At 41.5% G+C, this 22488-nt stretch overlaps 1 long non-coding RNA gene across 1 annotated transcript; it reads left to right on the top strand.

Annotated features, from left to right (window-relative positions):
- Nucleotides 1–12199: 12199 nt before the first annotated feature.
- Nucleotides 12200–17659, top strand: LOC105515624. The gene is made up of 2 exons (XR_001002358.1): nucleotides 12200–12676; nucleotides 17440–17659. It is a non-coding gene; the product is annotated as an uncharacterized LOC105515624 (long non-coding RNA).
- The last annotated feature ends 4829 nt before the right edge of the window (nucleotides 17660–22488 follow it).

Below are 22488 nucleotides of genomic sequence, written 5' to 3'. Positions count from 1 at the left end.
ATGCAGACATAGAGAAAGGGGCAACTCAGGGGCGGCTGTTGTGGGCACGTGTGCATCTCCCAAGGCGAAAGTTATGTCCTCTGTGTTTAATTGGCTTTGCAGTATGCTGGATCTTCATTATACAATACCCATGCCTGAAAAATTAGCATAAATGGGAGGAACACAAACAATGTCAAAGACAAAAAAAAAAAATTATCTTTACACATGTCTTACACATTTTTGATATTATGCGTGTATTAATCGGTCACCCTGTCATTCTCCCATTGCACTCGAGAAGGCAGAGTATTGAGAGACAGAGGAAGAACATAAAATCTTCTGTAGAAGGCAGACTTTTAACATGTTGAGACAAAGAGAACAAGAATTTAGCAATATGTTACTAAGTGACAGATTTAGAAAGTTCTTTGTCATTTGATCTTCAGGCTTTTTTCTCCTCTTACTTTTTATACAAAGCGTGGGCAATAAAAATAGTTCTGTTGGTTTTCATTTTGAGTCTGGTTTCACATTTGTCTTTTATGTGGTGGTAGCTGTAGTATGCTTGAATTCATAGAAAATACCTCAGGGAATGCTTACAATCTACTCTTGGGATATTTTCTAGATTTTTGTTTAATAAAATGTGTGTGCATATGGCCTGATTCATATTAAAGTGGATTTTTGCTGAACATTTCAGCCTCGGAAAACCTAGGTATGAATCTTGACTGTAATATCCCCCTGCCATGTAACCAGTAATAATATTACATCGCCTCTCTCAGGTCACATTTTTTATGTGTAAAATGCTGATAATCACAAGTCACTCACATGACATGTCACAGGGTTGCTTGGTGTGTTACAAGAAAAATATATGAGGTAGTCAATTGCAAATGATAAAACCCACTAACGAGGAATTATTAATATTGAAATATTTCTACTTTTATTTGAATATTACCATTAAGAGAACGTGTTTGAGAAAAAGTCCTAAAACGGAGTTTGGAGCTCTCCTTGATTAAAAGACATGTGGAAATGATGGGAAAGTTCAGGCTTCTGGATTTAGGCATTAGCCCTGGAGACAAATTAAAAAGGGAAGGGAAATGTTTCTAAACAGGCTTATGGATAAGCAGATACCTCAGAGATGTGTCTTTGACTTTTCAGGCTGCTGTAATTGATTTATTGTGCCTGTGTGAAGTTTGTGTGCAAATGTGATATTAACCCATAATTATGAATTATATAGGCAATTAAATGTTATGAGACTGAAAGGTGATGCTCTCCCAGAGGTATGGTTTTGTAGGATCAGACTTCTATTGTGTGTGTTGTTTTCCAGAATTAACGACAGCACCTTACTCCCTCACCAGCTCCACTGGAAAAGTAACACGGGTCTGTGTGATTTAGAAAACTTTCTCTTCTGCTGGTTGTAGGGTGGGGCTTAAAATGAAAAATGAAACACTGCTTGTCTCGATGATCATATCTAAAAGCATATGATGTGCCAGCAGATACAGGAACAAGAAGTTCTGCTGGTTTTTTCTCTGGCTTTTTTAAGAGGATGAGGTAGAGATAATATTCTTTCATCTTCTGTACAGTTCTAAGGGCATTGTGAATTCTCAAAAATTGCTAAACTACCCATGACAGTTTCAGATCTGTGGCATGGATGGTTTAATAGATTTCATCAGTTATTTGCTTCCTGAATGAATATTCAGCTTTTGTCAAGTTCAGGAGAACAGAGCACTTTAAAAATCAGGAGAGTGGGCCGGGCGCGGTGGCTCAAGCCTGTAATCCCAGCACTTTGGGAGGCCGAGACGGGCGGATCACGAGGTCAGGAGATCGAGACCATCAACACGGTGAAACCCCGTCTCTACTAAAAATACAAAAACTAGCCGGGCGAGGTGGCGGGCGCCTGTAGTCCCAGCTACTCCGGAGGCTGAGGCAGGAGAATGGCGTAAACCCGGGAGGCGGAGCTTGCAGTGAGCTGAGATCCGGCCACTGCACTCCAGTCCGGGCGACAGAGCGAGACTCCTCAAAAAAAAAAAAAAAAAAAAAAATCAGGAGAGTGACAAAGCATATTTAGTTTGTGGATGAATGACAGTAACTGCAGATGCAGCAAGTAGAACCAAATCAAAAAGTCATTAAAAATGCTAGTTGATGCTAATTGATTTAATGTGTTGGAATATCTGAGAGTTCAAAAGTAGCTTCAAATAAGCTGCTTTATGATTGTAAGCCAGCTTCATCACTTACCAGAGGGAAACTTTGGGAAGGTTGCTTAGTCCCTCTGAGCCTCAGTCTCCTCATTTGCAAAATGAAGGTAGACCTGTTGTAAGGTTTCCATAAAGTATTACAGTTAAGGTACCTGAAAGTATACCTAGAACATCACACTCACTCATTAATGCCAACTATTATTTAAATATTTTAGCAAAATAATTTAAGCAAGGAAATCTCTTCATATACTGAAATTCCTTGTAAAGCCAGAATAAAAACAATGTGTTCAAATTCTTTGGTTTTTTTTTTTTTTTTTTTTTGGACAGCGCCTTGCTCTGTCACCCAGGCTGGAGTGCAGTCATGTGAGCTCACTGCAGCTTCGAACTACTGGGCTCAAATGATCTTCCACTTTAGCTTCCTGAGTAGCTGGGATTACAGGCACATACCACCATGCCTGGCTAATTTTAATTTTTTTATTTTTAGTAGAGATGAAGTCTTACTATGTCACCCAGGCTGGTCTTGAACTCCTGAGCTCAAAGAATCCTCCCATCTTGGCCTCCCAAAGTGCTGGGATTACAGGAGCCCCCGTGTCCAGCTGTCTGTTGGTATTTGTATTATGACATTTGGCACAATTGTTATGTTAATAGAATTGCTGAGAAAAAAGGTATTGTGCTAGGTGAACCCAGGCTTCATTTTTCCTGCATCCCAGCCCTCACTGTGATTTAAAGGGGACACTGACATGTAACAATAAAAGATAATGCTGATGTGTAACCACTAGGCTTGAAATGTTCCTTACACATAGTGTAAGACAGGCGTGCAGCAAATTCCCATTAGACAATTCATTTTCAAAACAACCTCAGCTATTGCTATCCCAGTTGCATATACAACATATATGGCATCTGGCCAAAAACCATATCCCAAGAGTCTCTCTGTCTGCGTGGAACTGACTCCTTCTCCATCCTATCAGACGTACCTCTTTCTTTCATTTTTTCTGTTTCCTCCTATCCCTCTCACAGTTTTACCATAATCTTTGTTTTTTTAAATTTTTTGTTCTTTTTTCCTGTCATGTCTGAAGTTTTCCAAAAAAAGTTGTAGACATCCTCTACTACCAATTAAGTGACAGAAACACAGAAATTAGGCTCTCCTTAGCAGAGTATGCTTTACTTAATAAAGAAAGGAGAGCATAATTTGGCCCTTCTAAATGTTAAAGTCACTGCACATATCTTTTGTTTGAATTAATCATGGTTTCCGGTAACTGTTGAAGTGAAGGTTAACTTATTTATTTCTGTAATTCTTCCTACCAGCATATGAAGACAGCAAATGGTAACTTGATCCTAGCCAAAGACTCCAAAAAAAAAAAGGAAGTAGTGGTGGGTTGTGCTTCTGTTGCTCTGGGGTTATACATTTCTTAGTGCTCTTTGGAAAAATAAATGGAGATACCAATAGGCATAATTATCACAAAGCGAAGGAGGGAAAGAACAATGAAACTGACATGAGAAGAATTGTGCATAGGTTGGCACTTCCGAACGTGGAAGTGTTGCTGCTGGGGAGGAACAGAACATACCGCTTTGGGCTGAGCTTTAATCCTGCAGAACAGGAGACCCGGGGGGGAAGGGGAAGAAAACGTGGGTGTAGCACAAAAGAAGCAGAAAGAAAATGAAGCAGTTTCTAAGGAACAGGTGACTAGGACTCACCTAGTTGTGAAAACAGATCAGCTTCTTCTCCGAGTTCTGTTTAACTATTGAATAAAGTACAGTGACTCCTTAGACACTGCCACAGAACCTTGTCATGATGAATTGTCCCTCTCCTTAGCTTGCAGTAATGGGATTGTATACTGCCTTCTCTAGCTAGACTGGCAGCCTGTCCCCATGTGCTATTCCTCAAGTTGTGCAACTGCACAGCCATATTTTCTTCCTTGTTCAAAGGGTGTGCATGTGGCCTTGGAGACTTCACTGTTTTGAGCTGAAGTCAGTGTCTCTTACTCTGGTCTCAAGTTTCAGTGGGTATCTCCCTGTATTCCAGGCCCATTTTCCAGTTGTAATTTTTCTACTTTCTACAATGCTTAAAAGTTAGTGGGAATTGATCAAGATGTAAGAAAAACTGAGTTGTCTTTGGAATGCTTTCACGCTTTGTGATGGCCTTCTTAGAATTAGGACATGGAGAACGTGTCTACCTCTTTAGGGCCCACACTAGGATGTGTGGGACTCTGGGCAAGTATTATTTTGTGTGGGTCTTCCATTTATACAAGCAATTCCTTTGAAAAATGCTTTGCAAAATTTTAAACATATATGAGGTTTGGTGATTGATCACTGAAGAGTTAGAATGATGGGTAAAGAGGTGCTGATGTATTTGTTTATTGTCCAGACTACTTGATAATTCTTTGTAGCATCCCGACACTACCTCTTTCCTTCTGGATCCAGAAATCATCTCTTCATATTAGTTATTGTCAAGTGTGCTGTTCCTGGGTAATTCATATTTCCCACTGTGAGAAAAGGGTAGCAATTTTGTTATTATTCAAGACCTGTAGCTTGTCAGAACCTGTCCGTGTTGAGGCATTCTGACTCTTCTTGCCTCTAAAGTCCCCAATGCTATTTGTTTCATGCAGGCTACATCATTACTCACGATGCTGTACCATCCATCCTGCTGCCTGTGAATACTGGCTTCTGATGGCTTTTTCAGAGGTTGTGCCCGTATTTCTTTGAAGACAACCACAAATGCACAGAGTATGCAGGAAAATGTGCACAGTCATTTATTTTATGGTCATGTTAAATTTACCCTTTGGAACTTTATGGTATAAATATAGAACAACACATTTTCCAACCATGTCTTCTCTTGAACCCTTGAGGCTGTAATGACAGCATTCCTAAAATGTGATCTCTTTTCATGTTGACTGCACCCCGATTTCCTCACACTGTTTCCAGTGGTGGAGCAAGAAGAGTGATCCCATTTATACAAGGAATCCCTGACCCTTATCTCGCTCAGCTTAACCTGGGAGGGCCAGGCACCACATCAGCTGGAGGAAAGAATGAACATGGATTGCAAGAGCCTGCTGGTGTTGCAGAACAACCATCTGGAAAGCCCTTGGAGGAGGTGGGTGAAGCCACCCTGGAGCACTATGGTGCAGCCTTCAGAGGGATGGGGCGATGGCCCTGGGTTTGAGCAGCAGCAGGTGCACAGCATAAACCTTGCCTGCCACCGCAGGTGCTGCAGAGCAGAGGCAACACCACAGTAGCAGCAAGGGGGATAACTGAGGGGGCAGGAAACCTCACTTGCAGCTCAAACCCAAGGGCTGGCTGATGGCTGTTGGGAGCCCAGAGTCCTGAACTCATCCTGTGACCAAGTGAGTGAGAATCATTCAAAATCAGGATGTCAGCACCATTCTGGCGGCCCAATCACACACCATCCCATGACAGCAATCCTGTGCCAGTCAGCAGAATCAATCCACTCACTAGGCTGCTTTTCTGGAACTGGAGGTCAGCCCCAGGGCCCCAGGATGACCTTGCAGGCACGATTTCTGGAGCTCTTTGGAATGTCAAGCCCACCTCGTGCATAAGAAAGTGGGTTGGAAAGAACTCTAAAGGGGAGAAAGGGGGACTGGGCACAAGCAAATTCCCATTTGGGCTCAGGAAACCTGCCCAGACCACACTACCAGCTCCAGCCAGGCCCAGGAACCAGAGGGTTGGGGGTGGGAGGGGTTCTCAGAAACTATCATGAAAGACATTTTCATGGGCCCCTGAATCGTGAGGACTGAGGGAGGAGCCCAGCTCACCTGGGTCTAAAGCGAGCCCTGCTGTTTGTTTCTTTCTGCAACAAAAAGGAGTGGAAAGGATGAAAGAGAGGGTAGGCATGGAAGAGATGAGGTCAAGTATGAACTGCTCTTGGAAGCCTGAGTCCTGATAAGGGCTGTCCACAGGTTGGCCCCTATTCAAGGGCTAACAGTTTTTCATCAAATAATTTAACTAATATATAAACAGTTACAGCAGCAGCAACAGCAGCAACAAACGCTTCTATAATGAAGCTCTACCATTTCTGCACTGGTGGGAGAAAATGCAAGAAAGGACATTATTTGGTTAATGGACAAAACTAGAACATGATTGTTAGAGTAGAAAAAATTATTGTATCAATGCAAGTGTATGAAGTTGATAAGCCTATGGTGGTTGTAGAAAAGAATATCCCTTAGGATACACTGAAGTATTTAGGGGTAAAAAACAATGTTCAGAAAAAAATTACCTATTTATCTGCCTGTCTATCAATCATCTGTCAGTCTATTAATCTACTGATCTATTGATCATCTATCATCTATCGCAAATGACAAAGCAAATGGGAATAAACTGTTAACAGAAGCAAAATCTGGGTAAAGGCTAAATGGATAGATGATCTTTGTGCTCTTTATTTTTGCGACTTTTTGTAATGTTAAAAATTATTTCCAAATAGAAAGTTAAAAAGGTTATCTCAACACAATGTATCAATTCTGGTAAAATAGTTATAACAATGTTTTCTTTCCTTCCCTTCCCCCATCCTCCCTTTCTCATCCCCCACCTCCTTTCTTTTCTTCCTCTTTCCATTTTCCCTTGGTATCATATAAATGAATAGAGTTAGGAAACTTCTGGCATACTGGCATGTTCCACAGATTAAAAGAATTTAAAATTAAAGAATTAAAGGGAAGTATTGGCTAGATCCAGGATGGGTGAGATGGCAACAGAGTTGCAAGCAGAGGCAAGAGGATTCAGAACTTGACTTTGTGTTTCTGTAGCTAATACAAAAGTTGTATAGAGAACTTGAGTAAAAGAATCACAATAGCCTGGGCGCAGTGGCAAATCCCAACACTTTGGGAGGCAGAGCCGGGCGGATCATCTGAGGTCAGGAGTTCGAGACCATCCTGGCCAACGTGGTGAAACCCCATCTCTACTAAAAATACAAAATTAGTCAGGCGTGGTGGTGTGCGGCTTCCCTTCCCTTTCTCCTCCCTTCCCTTCCCTTCACTTCCTCCTCCCTTCCTTTCCCTTCCCTTTCTTTCTTTCTTTTCTGGCTCTATTGCCCGGGCTGGAGTACAGTGGTGCAGTCTCAGCTCTCTGCAACCTCTGCTTCCCGGGCTCAAGCGATTCTCCTGCCTCAGCCTCCAGAGTAGCTGGGATTACAGGCATGCACCATAATGCCTGGGTTCTTTTCGTGTGCGTTTTTAGTAGAGATGGGGTCTCGCCATGTTGTCCAGGCTGGTCTCAAACTTGTGAGCTCAAGTGATCTGCCCACCTGGGCCTTCAAAGTGCTGGGATTATAGGTGTGAGCCACCGGGCCAGCCTAGAATGTCCATATTTCTAATCTAATGGTTGCCAAGGGCATCACAGCATGCCATAGTGGTTAGTAATGTGGGCTCTGGGAAAAGAGTTTGAGTTTAAGCTAAGCTTTTGCACTTCCCACCTGGGTGATCTTGGATAGATGGCTTCATTTCATCATGTATCAGTTTCCTCATTAGTAAATGGCATCTGATAGGAATATCTTCGCCTGAAAGTACCAGAAAGTATGATTTATAGTAGCTTAAACAAAGAGAAACCCAAAGAGCAGGTGCTGTTGATCATTAGTGTGAGAGAAATGAGATTTTTTGTCTCTGCCATACCGTGTGTGCGATTCCACTTTTCATACAAAAAGAAGGGAAAAGAGACATGGGAGAATTTTAGCTGAGTTGGCCTTTTTATCAGAAAATCAACGTTTTTCTCAAATTTCCAATAAGCAGAAACTCACTTATGGGCCTGATTTGTGTCTTCTGACCACCTTTGCTTGAATTTGGGAGAGAAAGGAGATTATAGATACGGCTTAAATCAGACAATCAAGAGTATGGGTTATAGTGTGTTACAGGATTCTGAATATTAAATGAGCTAACGGCTGTAACATTCTTAGAAAAATTCACAAGTGCTCAATTGTTAGCTTGTTATCATATTCGTAATACTAATAGAAGTAGAATTTTTGTGTACATATTGAAAATATCATCAGAAATAATTTTGATAAAACCTGTGGAAACAGGGAAAAAGGACGAAGTCAACAGCTCCCTCCTTAGTTTCACCCTTGGAGAAGGCTTAGAAGGAAGTGAAGCATTGAGGTGTAAACCACCTGCATGCTTATAAACACCAGTGGTTGACCCCCTCTGTAGGCCAGGTAGGAGTGTGGGACCTGCTATGATTGAGAAGGGCTTGTAGATTTCAAAGAGGATGCTGGGATTCCAGAGTAGCACAAGTGGCTGCACTTACGCACTTATTTTGATTATAATAATATATGTGGTCATCAGTTTCTCCCTTATTTTCCATGTGGATGGGCTATATTTATTTTCCTGGGGTTGGCTCAAAGTAGACACAACAATCTTTGCCTTGAACATTTTCAGTGAGCCATGTTGGCCCTCCTGGAAGTGGGGGTGCTTTGTCTGTCCACTGGGGCTCCATGGACACAAGTACACCCACATTTTATTGGTGGCTCTTTTCCAAGTTGCTAGCTTGGCGCTTTTCAAAATGTGCTGAATGGCTGTTTGGAACTTGTCTCTGCTGACTCCACTGGGCTCGGTTTCAAATCTCTCCTAATCCACTAATGAACCTTTATTAAAGTGGGAGACAGAGGGTGAATCAGTCTTTGGACGCATTATTAAAATAAAGTAGGAGCAGTGAAATGATCAAAAGTGAACAATAACAAAGGAAAGCGCAGTCTCCCCACCACCCTCTATTCAGTTCTTTAAAGCTGATATTTTGGGGGAAGAAATGTCAATATTATTAGACTAGTTTTCAGTAGTCTTTCATTTTGTTTCATTTTAACTTTAATTTTGTTTTATTTTTCAGGGAAGCTCATGAAGAGACTGTCATTCACCAGCAAACCCCTGACCCCTCACTTTTTCTTTTTTGCAATTGGAAGTTCAGGTTGAACTGCTCTGTAGTTATTCACCCACTTCTGCTGGTCAAAGGCCCACAAGGATTTAAATGACTAAATAGGTCATAAAATGCCAACCTTTTAGAAGTCTAAAAAATGTCTGCTGGATCAAACAGTCATCACGAACCACCCTTAGATTCCTCTGCCACCCACTTTGCTCCCTGTGTCTGGGACACCCTGAGTCCACAGTGACTCTGTGCCAAACTATAAAGAAACCACCATGTACCTTTTAAAAAATGTCCACTTGTCCTTAAAGCCATGAATCAAGGAAGAGATGGCTTCCAGATATGCAACTAGACTTCCGATAGCCATCACCCTCTAAAATTTCCCTGTGTTTTCACTGAAGTCATGCACCCACTTCTGCTGGTTCCTGGCTCACATAAACATTGAGCAAGTAACTTTCCATTAGACCCAGAGGACAGACTAGGATAGACTTCTGAATGTCTGAAAATTCCTGGTCTTCAACAAACCTGTGTTCTGCTCAATAATTTATTTTGTAAGAAGAAGTTATAATAAGTCTAGTCATTAAATCAAAAGAGAAAAACCTTAATTAAGTATAATATTGCTTGGTACTTTTTTTTTTTTTTTTGAGACGGAGTCTCGCTCTGTCGCCCAGGCTGGAGTGCAGTGGCCAGATCTCAGCTTACTGCAAGCTCCGCCTCCCGGGTTCACGCCATTCTCCTGGCTCAGCCTCCCGAGTAGCTGGGACTACAGGCGCCCGCCACCTCGCCCGGCTAGTTTTTTGTATTTTTCAGTAGAGACGGGGTTTCACTGTGTTAGCCAGGATGGTTTCGATGTTCTGACCTCGTGATCCGCCCGTCTCGGCCTCCCAAAGTGCTGAGATTACAGGCTTGAGCCACTGCGCCCGGCCGCTTGGTACTTGTTTTTGTCCGTTCCATTTCTTCATTAACTTTTTGATTGGTAAAATAAAGATCATTACACAAATCTATTCTCAAATTTAGCCATGGATGATTTGATTTCTCTTTCTCTCTTTTCTCTCTCTGTGTATATACACACACACACACACACACACACACATATATATATACACACACACTCAGAGAACAGAGTTGTCTCTCTCTATATATATACACCCGCAGAGCATGTATATATGTGTGCGTGTATATATATGTATATGTGTGTATGTGTGTATATACATTTATATGGAGAGAGAGAGAGAGAGAAAATAGAGAGAGAGAGAAAGATGCTCCTCAACTTATGATGGGGTTATGTTCTGATAAACCCACCGTAAGCTGAAAATATTCCAAGCCAAAAATGCACTGAATGCACCTAACCTTTCGAACACCGTAGCTTAGCCTAGTCCACTGCAAATGTGCTTAGACACTTAACTTGTAAATGCGCAATATTTACATTAGTCTACAGTTGGACAAAATCATCTATCACAAAGTCTATTTCATAATAAAGTGTTGAATATGTCATGTAGTTTATTGAATTCTGTACTGAAAATGAGAAACAGAATGGTTGTACGGGAACTTGAAGTACAGGTTCTACTGAATGTGTTTCACTTTCACACCATATTGTAAAGTAGAAAACATCATAAGTTAGGGACCATTTGTGTATATACCTATATAAGATATATGTAAATAAGATATATATGTAAACAACATATATGTCAATGAGATATATAAAAACATATAAATAATACATAGATCTCCTTGTTGAATCCTACTGTGTACAAGACATAATTTTTTATGCTGGGATTCATCAGCGAAGAAAAGGAAGGAAAGCTCTCGGCTTCACAGAGCTCATACTCTGGTGAGGGAGACAAAAATTACATAGAATATAAGAAGGTGAGGACTGGGCATGGAGCCTCATGCCTGTAATCCCAACACTTTGGGAAGCCAAAGTGGGTGGATTACTTGAGGTCAGGAGTTCAAGACCAGGCTGACAAACATGGTGAAACCTCGTCTCTACTAAAAATACAAACATTAGCCAGGTGTGGTGGTACCTGCCTGTAATCTCAGCTACTTGGGAGACTGAGGCACGAGAATCACTTGAACTCAGGAGGTGAAAGCTGCAGGGAGCAGAGATCGTGCCACTGCACTCCAGCCTGGGTGACAGAATGAGACTCCATCTCAAAGCAAAAAAAAAAAAAAAAAAGAGAATGGGGTAAGTACTGTATGCAAAAGCAGAGCCAGGTGGCGGACAAGAGTCTTGAAGAGTTGTCATTTACCCATTTAGATGATATGGTCAGGGAGGCCTCCCTGAAAAGATAATGTCTGAGCAGAGACTTACGGGCGGAGAGAGAACAGGGTGAGAAGATCTCTGGGGGAGGAGTAGAAAGTGCAGACACAGGCAGCGATGAGCCCCATCTGGTTGGGACAGAGTGAAAAAGGGGTTCAGCTGGAGGGACCTGAGAGGTGAGGGTGGCAGGGCAGGTGGAGGTGTAAGCTCAGTGGATGGTGGACACCCTGGAGGCCACTGTGAGGCTCTGGTTCTCCCTCTGAGTGATTTCAAGGTCCATTGCATGGTTGCAGCGGAGAAGAGAACAAGCCTTATGACCTGGTTTCTCTTGAAGAGGATCATTCAGGTAGGTGCTTTGAGGGGGGGGGGGGAACAAACAAACAAACAAACAAAAAAAACAAAACCGTAGGAGGGTCTGGGAGGATGTAGAAAGTCCTATTTGTAAGGGTTTGCGATCTGGGTATATGTCCACTGAGCAGTGAACTCACCATCTCAAGTTCTGTATTCTAGTTGGGACTCTTCTGCCTACTGCTGGAGGGTATTGGCACAATCCCCTTACTGTTTTATTCAGAAGGGAAATAGAAGTGAACACTTAGTATTTAAGTTTGAGCCAATTTCTTCCTAATCCCTATGATCTGGAGCCTGCTAGGATCCTCAAGTTTGTTTTTCTTTTTTTCCGACACCAGAGCATGTGTCTTTGCTTGCCCCACCTCTGTCCTCAGTTTCTTTACTAACAGCGCTGACTTCCCTTCCCAATCTCTCAGCACATGCAGAAGACGAGAAGCAGAGGACAATGGCTTTGCTAAACCCTGAATTGTTCCAAAGTTCGAAGTTATAACCCATGAGCTATCTCTTTTAAGAAAGCAGTCAAAACTGGATGTTAGAAATATTTTGGAGGTTAAAGGAAGAGCGACTTGCACCTCCCTACCACTGAACTGTTTAATATTCTAGAATTTATGTTACACAGTAAAAGACAGACAACTCTGTCTGCAGTTCTGGGACTGGGATATGCCTGTGCATACACGCATCTGCTCTGTTTTGGTTTCACTTCACTTTAGTTATTTGATTTGGTGTCTGCAAAACCCTGTGTGCACATTTTTATGAGCCTTGGGACAATTTACTGCCAAGCTTGCTTGAACTCTAAAATATGCCTCCAGTTTTGGAAAACCACAAATTATTTACCAAGGAGGCAAGGAAATGGAGGTCACTGGGCTCATTTCTTACATAATTTTCAACTTCCTTTTTGAGGCCTGACATCTCCCGGCAGTCACAGTGATGTCTTCCTTAGATAGATTCAATAATGGGGAAGAACAGGTGAAAAGTGGTGAAAGTTGCTAACGGCCGTGTTCCTCTGCTTGCTTTTCATGGTGTGTGCCAGGAATCAAAGCTGCAGGAGTGGAAGGTAGATATAAAGTAACCCCTTTTCCTAGGTTATTGTGTTTATAAAGCGTTAAATAAGAAATGCTAAAAAAAAAAAAAAAAAAAACCTACTTTGTGGGAAGCAAGGTTATTTAAGGTATGAAAACAACAGTATTAACCTAAAATAATAGAATAAATGATCACTGAAATGAAAGTACAGAACAGGTATAGAAAGTCAATCTTTGAAACATCAGCTGGTATCAGTTTCTTTCAAAATAATTCAAGGGTGATTAACATGTAACTAGCAAATACATTCAACATACAAGAGAAAAAAATGAGGATAAAAGGGGGCGATAAAATAAATAGCAGAATGAGGGATGACCATAGATCAAATGGAAAGGATAAGGAAGGAGGAAAAGATAGCTCCTATGTGTTTAGCTTGGAAAGATAATGACTCAATTGAGTGGACAGGGGAGACAAACTGAGGGTTCAGGAATTTTTATTTTTATTTATTTTTGAGATGGAGTGTAGTTCTGTCGCCAGGCTGGAGTTCAGTGGCCTGATCTCGGCTCACTGCAACATTTATCTCCCGGATACAAGCAATTCTCCTGCCTCAGCCTCCTGAGTAGCTGGGATTACAGGCATGCACCCCGCGCCTGGCTAATTTTTGTAGTTTTAGTAGAGATGGGATTTCACCTTGCTGGCCAGGATGGCCTCAATCTCCTGAACATCATGATCCACCTACCTTGGCCTCCCGAAGTGCTGGGATTACAGGCATGAGCCACTGCGCTTGGCTGGAACTCCCGAATTTTTAAAGACATGGCAACATTCTTGTTGTATGGGTTTACTTATGACAGATGGGTACATAGGTCTGTCCAAAAGGGCTGGGACACTTTGTTAGGTTTTAGGAATTTTTTTCTGCTAAATTCTCTTTTTCCTTTCTTCCAAGGAGGCAGGGTAAGGAGAGGTACCAGGTGCTGGTGGATTGTTTACCTTGGAGATTACCACCTTACAGAGGAAATAGCTGGTACCTCAGCAGAGACCTCTTTTGGTGGGCCTCAGAGTTGTGAGTTGAGCACTTGGAGTAGGGAAACATTGGATGTTTTCATGATATCGGTAGGATTTAATTCAATCAGTGAATAGGACCCAGAATTAAATTAGCTGAGACAGTGGGGGAAGAGGGGCAGAATCCCAACTGTGCTTAGTTATAATTTCAGATGTAGAATAAAGAGTGCTCCAGGAAGCACGGCTCCAGGCCAATGATGAGATTTTGAATCCCTTCATGTTTATGATTTCATTTTTTTCCCTTCATGCTTATGATTTTAATTATCTCTGTTTCCCAAAGTGATTAGCAGAAACAGTTTAAGATGAAATGAATATATATGCTGGAAGGGGAGGCAAAAGTAGGGTGACATCCCGTTTCATAGTCGGGCTTGTGCGTGGGGAGGGGGGATGGTGCAAATGAAGAGAGAGAAGGCTCAGTAGTTTCTGAGAGGAGGAAGGAGAAGAGGAACACAAGCTTAGTTCCTGAATAAAGAAATCGATGGGAATCCAGGCTGATTCCACTCGGGTCTGCAACACTCCAGACAAATCCAGAAGCTGGCAGCTAGAATGAATGTTTATTTCTCAATAGAATGAAAAAAGAACTGAGATGGAGCTGAAGATATTGTACTGTCTGAAATGATTTACCTTATGGGCATTTAGGCTAATGAATGGGTTCATTTCTACATCCATGTGTGATCTATGTGAAGTTCATTTCATACCTGCAATGCTCTCTGTAAGAAAGGTAGTCTAATGCCTGGCACTGTTAAGGGCTCAGTAAATGTTGGTTGCTTACTTCTGATTCTACCCACAATGACACCTGATTCTCTATTATTCTGGTATGTGAGCAATCTCAGTCAAGCTGTCTAGAGTGTATATCTGTGCTTTCTAAAGTCAACATACAAAGTAAGAGTTAAGGCCAGGTGCGGTGGCTCATGCCTGTAATCTCAGCACTTTGGGAGGCCAAGGCAGGTAGATCACCTGAGGTCAGGAGTTCGAGACCAGCCTGACCAACATGGTGAAACCCCATCTCTACTGAAAATACAAAAATTAGCTGGGCATGAATCCCAGCTATTCAGGACACTGAAGCATGAGAATTGCTTGAACCCAGGAGGCAGAGGTTGCCATGAGCCGAGATGGCACCATTGTACTCTAGCCTGGACAACAAGGGCGAAGCTTCATCTCAAAAACAGAAAACAAAAGACTAAAAACAAAGCACAAAACAAAACAAAACAAAGTAAGAGTTAAGATGTAAAGTTCTAAACTCGACTTCTTTTGAATTGTTTTCTCAACGTTCCAGTTGACTCATACTTGTCAGGCATAAAGTTTCTCCTTAAAATTGGTTTTATTTATCTCAGTTATGAGACAATTAGAAACAAATGCTTTCTATCTGGTTTGAAAAGCAGCTACAACCTTCAAATGATAAACACAATTTATCCATCTTTCATTTGTCCCTTGTTTTGACTTTGTTGAAATGAATTTCCTTTTTAAACTAGCGATATTCAGATAATTTGTGAAATATTTTATATGGTTTTAAAATAAGGACTGTGGGACATTGATCATCTAGCCCGTTAGAATCAGCAAGTCTTTCGTCTTTAGCAGTTTAGTTGTGAAATGCCTAGTTGTGGTTTTCTTTCTTTCTTTTTTTGTTTATTATACTTTATGTTCTAGGGTACATGTGCACAATGTGCAGGTTTGTTACATATGTATACATGTGCCATGTTGGTGTGCTGGTCCCATTAACTCGTCATTTACATTAGGTATATCTTCTAATGCTATCCCTCCCCCCTCCCCCCACTCCACAATAGGCCCCGGTATGTGATGCTTCCCTTCCTGTGTCCAAGTGATCTCATTGTTCAATTCCCACCTATGAGTGAGAACATGTGGTGTTTGGTTTTCTGTTCTTGTGACAGTTTGCTGAGAATGATGGTTTCCAGCTGCATCCATGTCCTTACAAAGGACATGAACTCATCCTTTTTTATGGCTGCTTAGTATTCTATGGTGTATATGTGCCACATTTTCTTAATCCAGTCTGTCATTGATGGACATTTGGGTTGATTCCAAGTCTTTGCTATTGTGAATAGTGCTGCAATAAACATACGTGTGCATGTGTCTTTATAGCAGCATGATTTATAATCCTTTGGGTATATACCCAGTATGGGATGGCTGGGTCAAATGATATTTCTAGTTCTAGACCCTTGAGGAGTCTTATAGCTATCCTGAGTTGGCTGAGATTCTTGAATGTGAAGATTGCTAACTTTAAGAGTTTTGGGAAATTCTTGACTATGTTTTCTTTACATATTTGTCCCACCCTATTCTTTCTTTTTTCTTTAGTAACTCCAATAATAGGAATAAAGGGGTTTGCACTATGACTTGCATGTGACTGATATGTGTATTCTTTTGCATTCTCTGTGCTCTAGTCAAATATTTCATGTTGATCTGTCTTTGGGATCATTGAGTCAATCTTCAGCTATACTGTTCAACTCATCCAATGAGGTCTTCATTTCAAGTGTTGTATTTTTCCGTCTTAGAATGATTACTTTTACAGATTTTGATTCAATGATTAAACCCCACATCTTTTCATAACTTTCATTCATATTGTCTTTCAATCTCTTTAATATATTGATCATTGTATCAAAATGTAATCTTAAGATGCTAAATAAAATATCATTTTCTTTCTTTGCATCTACTTATATTGTTTGTTTGTTTCACCTGGTAGTTGATCACAATCTCCTGCCTCTTTTTATGTTAGTAATTTGTGACTGTATGCCAGACATTGTGGAAAAAGCACAAGTCAAAGCTCTGTATGATGCTACTTTGGCCAGATGGAAATCTGTGTTTTCTCTGTGGAGCAGATAAGGTGAGGAGGTCATCACCCCAATCCAAGAGGCTGAGCTAGATCAAGACTGGGTTGACATTTTAGTAAGATCCACCTCTAGTTCTGTTTTTGTTTCTCAGGCCTGTCTCTTCTACACTGTTGATTGAAAGCTCTGAAAGACAGTGGAAGGTTCAGGCTGTTTAGCATCCTGCCGTATGCTCCATCCAAATTTGATGAGCATCTTGGGGAGACCAGCCATGTTCTGAGCAGACTCCTTTCCTCAAGTGGAACTTTTCCTCCCAATTATCATGGGACTTCTGAAGATTTTAACTTACTTTGCAGAAACTCCTAACCTTTTACTCAGTCTCAATTTAGCAAAGGTGCTATAGGAAAATTGGCAAGGCATTTGGGGATACTTTTGTTTCCAAATTGTTGTGGTTGCTTCTATGAACGCCACAAGCTTTGCTTGCTCCTGTTTCCTTCCTACAGTGCTTCTGCATGAACCAGATCTGATCTGTGTTTCAAATCAGCAAATATCCCAAGAAAGAAAATAGCCTGTGAAAGGTAGCTAAACTTGCCAAAACACTCTGCTCTCTGGAATTTTTGTTCTTTTAATTCTTTTTGTTTCCATAATTCACTCATCTCTTTAAATGGATTTTTTGCAATTAATTTGTCTTCTTTAGTTAGTCTAACAGGATTGTGTTCTCCTGCAACCAACGGCATTCTATTCATAACCACAAGTCCCCTTAGGGTCAACTTTTAAGAAGTCTTGGGAAGTTATGTCTTTCCAATCTGACAGTCCATAAGATCTTCCCCTATTTTTCCAGAAGCTTCAGATGTGACTATCACAAAGAACATTATGGATATATGTGACAAATAGAGATTACAAATTAAATTCATACTGTCCAACATGAAAAACTTGACTGTCCTTTTTTCTGTGTGTCCAGAGATACAGGGAGTCTGCAGAGCCTCCCCTGCAAGCATCAGTACAGAAGTTGATGATAATCTGGAGGCAAGTCCAGGAGTGTAGGGTTCACTGACTCAGAAGACCTGCATCTAAGGAATTGGCTGTCCTTATCCTTAAGTATGATGACTATGTTTCCAATTCCAGTAGACCCTTTGATGTATTCTGAATAAATATTCCTTTTGGAATTGAACTTCTAGAGCTGTTAACTTTGGCCCACTCTAGTTTTTTTTTTTTCTCTCTCTCTCTTTTTAATAATTTTTTTTGTAAAGATAAGGTCTTGCTTTGTTGCCCAGGCTGGTCTCGAATTCCTGGACTCAAGCAATCCACTGCCTTGGGCTCCCAAAGTGCTGGGATTATAGGTGTGAACTATTGTGTCCGACTGCTTTCTGGTTTTTCTAGCATCATGTTATCCCAACTCTGTTCTCCATGTAAATTTCCCTGATCACATGGTTGTATCTTGGCATTTCAAAATACTTAACAGACTTTGTTTTGTTTGAATTTTACAGTGAACTTACATGACTAGGCATGGTCCCCAGTTCAGTTTTATAGACAAGGATTCTGCAGGTCAAGAAGTGAAACACAACCAATAACAGCAGGTGACAGGATTTAAACCTGGGTCACTGTACTTACTTTTTTCTACTCTGTCATTATGTGTATCTATCCTACCTCTGCAATGACAGATGGCCCCAGAGCAAGAACACTTCCTTACATCTGGTATACAGTTGAAATGTAAAAATTCCACACAAATAAATATGGAAAGAAGTTTTACCTGCTCCTATAGCTTCCTTTCAGAGACCTGGCACCCACAAAGGTTGGGTAACAGAAAGGGGATTTATATAACTTAAAGTAGAGAAAGTTATAGAGACTGTCTTAGCATAATATACCATGGAGTGGTCATGCTTGGAGATGCAAAATGTCTGATGGTCTCGGACATGGCTTGACCCTGAATTACACTAGTGAGGCAAGTTGCCTTGGGCAAAGCAAACTTATTGGACCCAAAGCTCTCATTTGAGAATTCTATTGCCTAAAAATTATAAAATATCAGCAATTTCATATGGTTCAGCCTAATATTTTATCACTCTTCCTTTTTCTATTCCAAAGCAATAATTTTTAATAATGTAAGCTACACACATACATGCTTTCAACATACAACGCCCTGACTATCATATAATGGATATTTCAAGAAGTAAATGTTCAGCATGTCTTCACCCCCACTTGAAGACATAATGTATCAATTAGGCTGTTCTTGCATTGCTATAAAGAAATACCTGAGACTGTGGAATTTATAAGAAAAGCGGTTTAATTGGCTCACGGTTCTGCAGGCTGTACAGGAAGCATATTGGATCTACTTCGTCTACTTCTGTGGAGACCTCAAGGAACTTTGACTTATGGTGGAAGGTGAAATGGGAGCAGGCACCTCGTGTGACTGAAGCAGGAGCAAGAAAGAGAGAGCGACGGAGGTGCCACACACTTTTAAACAACCGGAACTCTCTCTTCAGAATTCACGCACTATCTTGCGGACAGCACCAAAGGAATGGTCCTAAACCATCCATGAGAAATCCTCCCCCGTGATCCAATCACCTTTCACCAGGCCCTACCCCCGACACTGGGATTACAGTTCAACGTGAGATTTGGGCCTGGACACAGATCCAAACCCTATCAATATATTGGCCAGACGCTTGCAGCTATATGAAGAATACCCTGGTTACCCAGCCACAAATGCAGATGTTATTGATAAGGGAGGGGGGCAGGGAAGTGCTGGGAGGAGAAAGGCAGGTCTCTGGTGAGGGCTCCACCCTGGGGCCTGTGCCCACAGACCTGGGTGAGGGCAGGCACTCCTGCCTTTGCGCCCAAATGTTGCTTTTCCCAAGACCACCCTGGCCCGCCACGCCCCCATCCTGTGCCTATGAAAACCCCAAAACCCTAGTGGGCAGTCACACAAGCGGCTGGACATCCAGAGGACGTCAAGAAGAGCACGTCGACAGGCACCGGCAGACCCTGGCAGGCCACCGACTGGCTGAAGGATGTGGAGTTCGGCTGGGCAGTGGGAGGAGATCCAGGCCGCTAAGTGGCCTGACTCCAGGAAATACACCTTCCCACTCCATCTCCCTTCTGCCTCCCCTGTCTGCTGAGAGCTACCTCCACTCAATAAAACCTTGCTCTCATTCTCCAAGCTCACGTGTGATCTGATTCTTCCGGTACAACGGCAAGGACCTTAGGATACAGAAAGTCCTCTGTCCTTGAGATAAGCCAGGGGTCTAATTGAGCTGACTAACACAAGTCACCTACAGATGGCAAAACTAAAAGAGCACCCTGTAACACACGCCCACTGGGGCTTCCGCTGCAATCGTTCACCCCAGACACTGCTGTTGGGTTAGAGCCCCAGAACCCAGCCCTCTGCCTGCTCCTCTAGAGGTCTGAGCAGTGGGGCACGGAAGAAGCGAGCCCCTCCTGCTGTTGCACACCCTGCGGGGGGGCAAGGGAACGTCTCCTGTTTCATCATCAGGGATGTTGTATTGGTGTCTTAAATAACACTAGCATTTTGCCATATTTGGAGCTGCTACTGGGCCAGCTCTGTTTCCAGGCCTGCCTTTCCATCTTTTCCTTGCTTCTGGCATGAGTTCCCTTCTCTCTTGAGAAATCAGTTATGCATTTGAAAATACGTGTAGCTATACATACTTTAAACATACCATGTAGCAAGATGCTGCTTATTGGACGGTCTTTCACGTTGCTGGGAGCAGAGAACACCACAGTTCCAGGTGAGTGAAGTAGTGCAATCTCATACATGATGAAACCTAAGCAGGCAACAGCTTTCCCATAAGTAAGCATTTCAAAATGTATTTGTAGAAAGGCAGTAAAAGAATAGGATGCAAATCAAGCTATTTTTAAACCATCGTTTTCAGGGCCAAGAAAGAAAAATAAATTCTTTAAAAAAAATTATAAGGTCTTTAGTGATGTTTTTAGTTGAAGTAATTTAGAGATGATTAGGTATTGTTATTTTTGATTCAATTCTTTAGAACAAAAACTTACAGAAATAGAAAGCTTTGCCATTTCTTTTCCCCACAACTTTAAAAAGTAAACCATGAGTGTTGGGTCACAAAAACCTTTCTTTTTTAGTCTCCTTTTTGTGCAGATTCATCCACCATCAAATTACATTGTACTCCTTCCTCCTCTGACTACCTGTGGAAGAATGTTTATATAAATCCTGTCTTTTTGTCTGTTGCTCTGAGTAAACGGTACAAAATAGATGCCTTAGTCTGGTGATTTGATTTAATACAAATAGATATTGTTAGAACAATTCTTTACATCTGCGATATTGGGAGATTTACTTGTAACTTTCCTTGCTAAGTGAACAACAGCAGTAGTATTTGTTGTTTCTAAGATGTTTTGTAGTTTGAAAGATTTTATTTGTATCATGCCAAAGTTACTGCATTAGGAAGTACCTAGTTGATTAAAACAAAACAAAACTAAACTAAACAAAACAAAACTCCGTTAAATCATTCAGCTGTTTCACCTACACTAGTGTATAGGTGTTATACTTAATTACATATTTTGGTGCTGTCTGTTTTATTATGTGGCAGTGTGTAGTCCCAATATTTATGCTAATCGTATAGTTCTTTGGACTCCAGTTTTTCTATTTGTAAATTTGGATTCAAGTCTATCATGGCTGCTTTCAAAGAGAGCACTATATGCAAATGGAGGGTACTTTGATACCACTAGAGGGATGGGACAGATCTCAAAGAAACAGGATACACTGGCTCTGGGGTGAATGGGTCCTATGACTTGTAGGGCTTCGGAGAAGGACCTGCAACTCTGGGGCTAAAGCTCAGGGCATTGGCCATGCAGTTGAACATTTCTACCAGTTCTTTCCTGGGCCTGCCCTGTGCAATTTCCAACTTCTTCTCTAAATAAATGTTGAAGGTATGCATACATAGCAAAGGTGTGCCAAAGTGTACAGTTGCCCAGATTATTTGCACACTTTGGTTTGGCCGTGGCCAGTTGAAGGAGTTATGAGGAAATACATTGCTGCGGTGACCTTTGTCATTCATTTCTCTGTGTATATTGGTATTAATTGATTTTTTTGGCAGAGTTTAAAGTACTTTTGAACTTCTTCCCTTTCTTCTCTCTTCTGCTTCTTTTTCCAGACTGCTTCCGAGATTGGATGAAGAGAATCTATTGACAATGCTGTGAAGAGAGGTATTTGGAGCATGTTGGGGCAGGTAGTGTTGACTTCCTTGTGCAATCTAGGATTGAGTGGGGGATGCAGTTGGAAGGGAAGAGAAGTAAGACTCCTCCATCTTCCTGGTCCAGAGAAATTATGCTGGAGCGCCCTAGCCTTAACGAGAAAGGAGGTGTTTGTGTTTCCACCATCTTTGAGATCTGATTGCTAATGGAGCTACCTTTAAAGAATTCTGCTATTTACAATAAAAGTGAGATCTCCCTCCTCCATCCTGTGTTGCACAGCGTGGGATTGCACCCTTGTTCCTGGCACCTTTGCATTGCAGGAGCCTGCCTTTGCCTTTCTTTCCTCTCTGCACATCTTCTATTCTTGCTGCTTCTCTTTACAGAAAGTGCTGAGCTTCTTGGCGAGTGTCCCTCCCAACAGATGAATATTCAGCAGAGAATGGAGAGCTTCCTACCATAAGAATCAGGATGTGGCTGTTTATAAAGTTATTGCATTTTTTTTGAAGAGTGCCTGCAATTAGTTTTGGTGTTAGGCAGCAAAAACCCCAAAATGTTCTTTTTGATTTCACATTGCTTGCATAATACAGATACCCATTTACTGGAAGAAATCTTTGTGGGTAAGTGTATGAGTGTGTATGCATAAGTATGTGTGTGTGTGTGTGTGACTCCACATATATTTCTGGAGTGCCTTCTATGTGCCAGGCATGGTGTTAGTCAACATATGTAATTGAGAGTAAAACAGTCATGATCTCTGCTCTTAACCAATTTACAATCTAGGATGAAAGAGACCTTCCATGTTCAAATCCACAATGACATTAATTGCAATATGATCATTGTTTTGTTT

The sequence above is a fragment of the Colobus angolensis genome, unplaced genomic scaffold (genome assembly GCF_000951035.1).
Source record: "Colobus angolensis palliatus isolate OR3802 unplaced genomic scaffold, Cang.pa_1.0 Scaffold266, whole genome shotgun sequence".
Taxonomy (NCBI): Eukaryota; Metazoa; Chordata; class Mammalia; order Primates; family Cercopithecidae; genus Colobus; species Colobus angolensis.
Note: the sequence above shows the minus strand (reverse complement) of the source record. Positions and strands in the feature narration are given on the sequence as shown.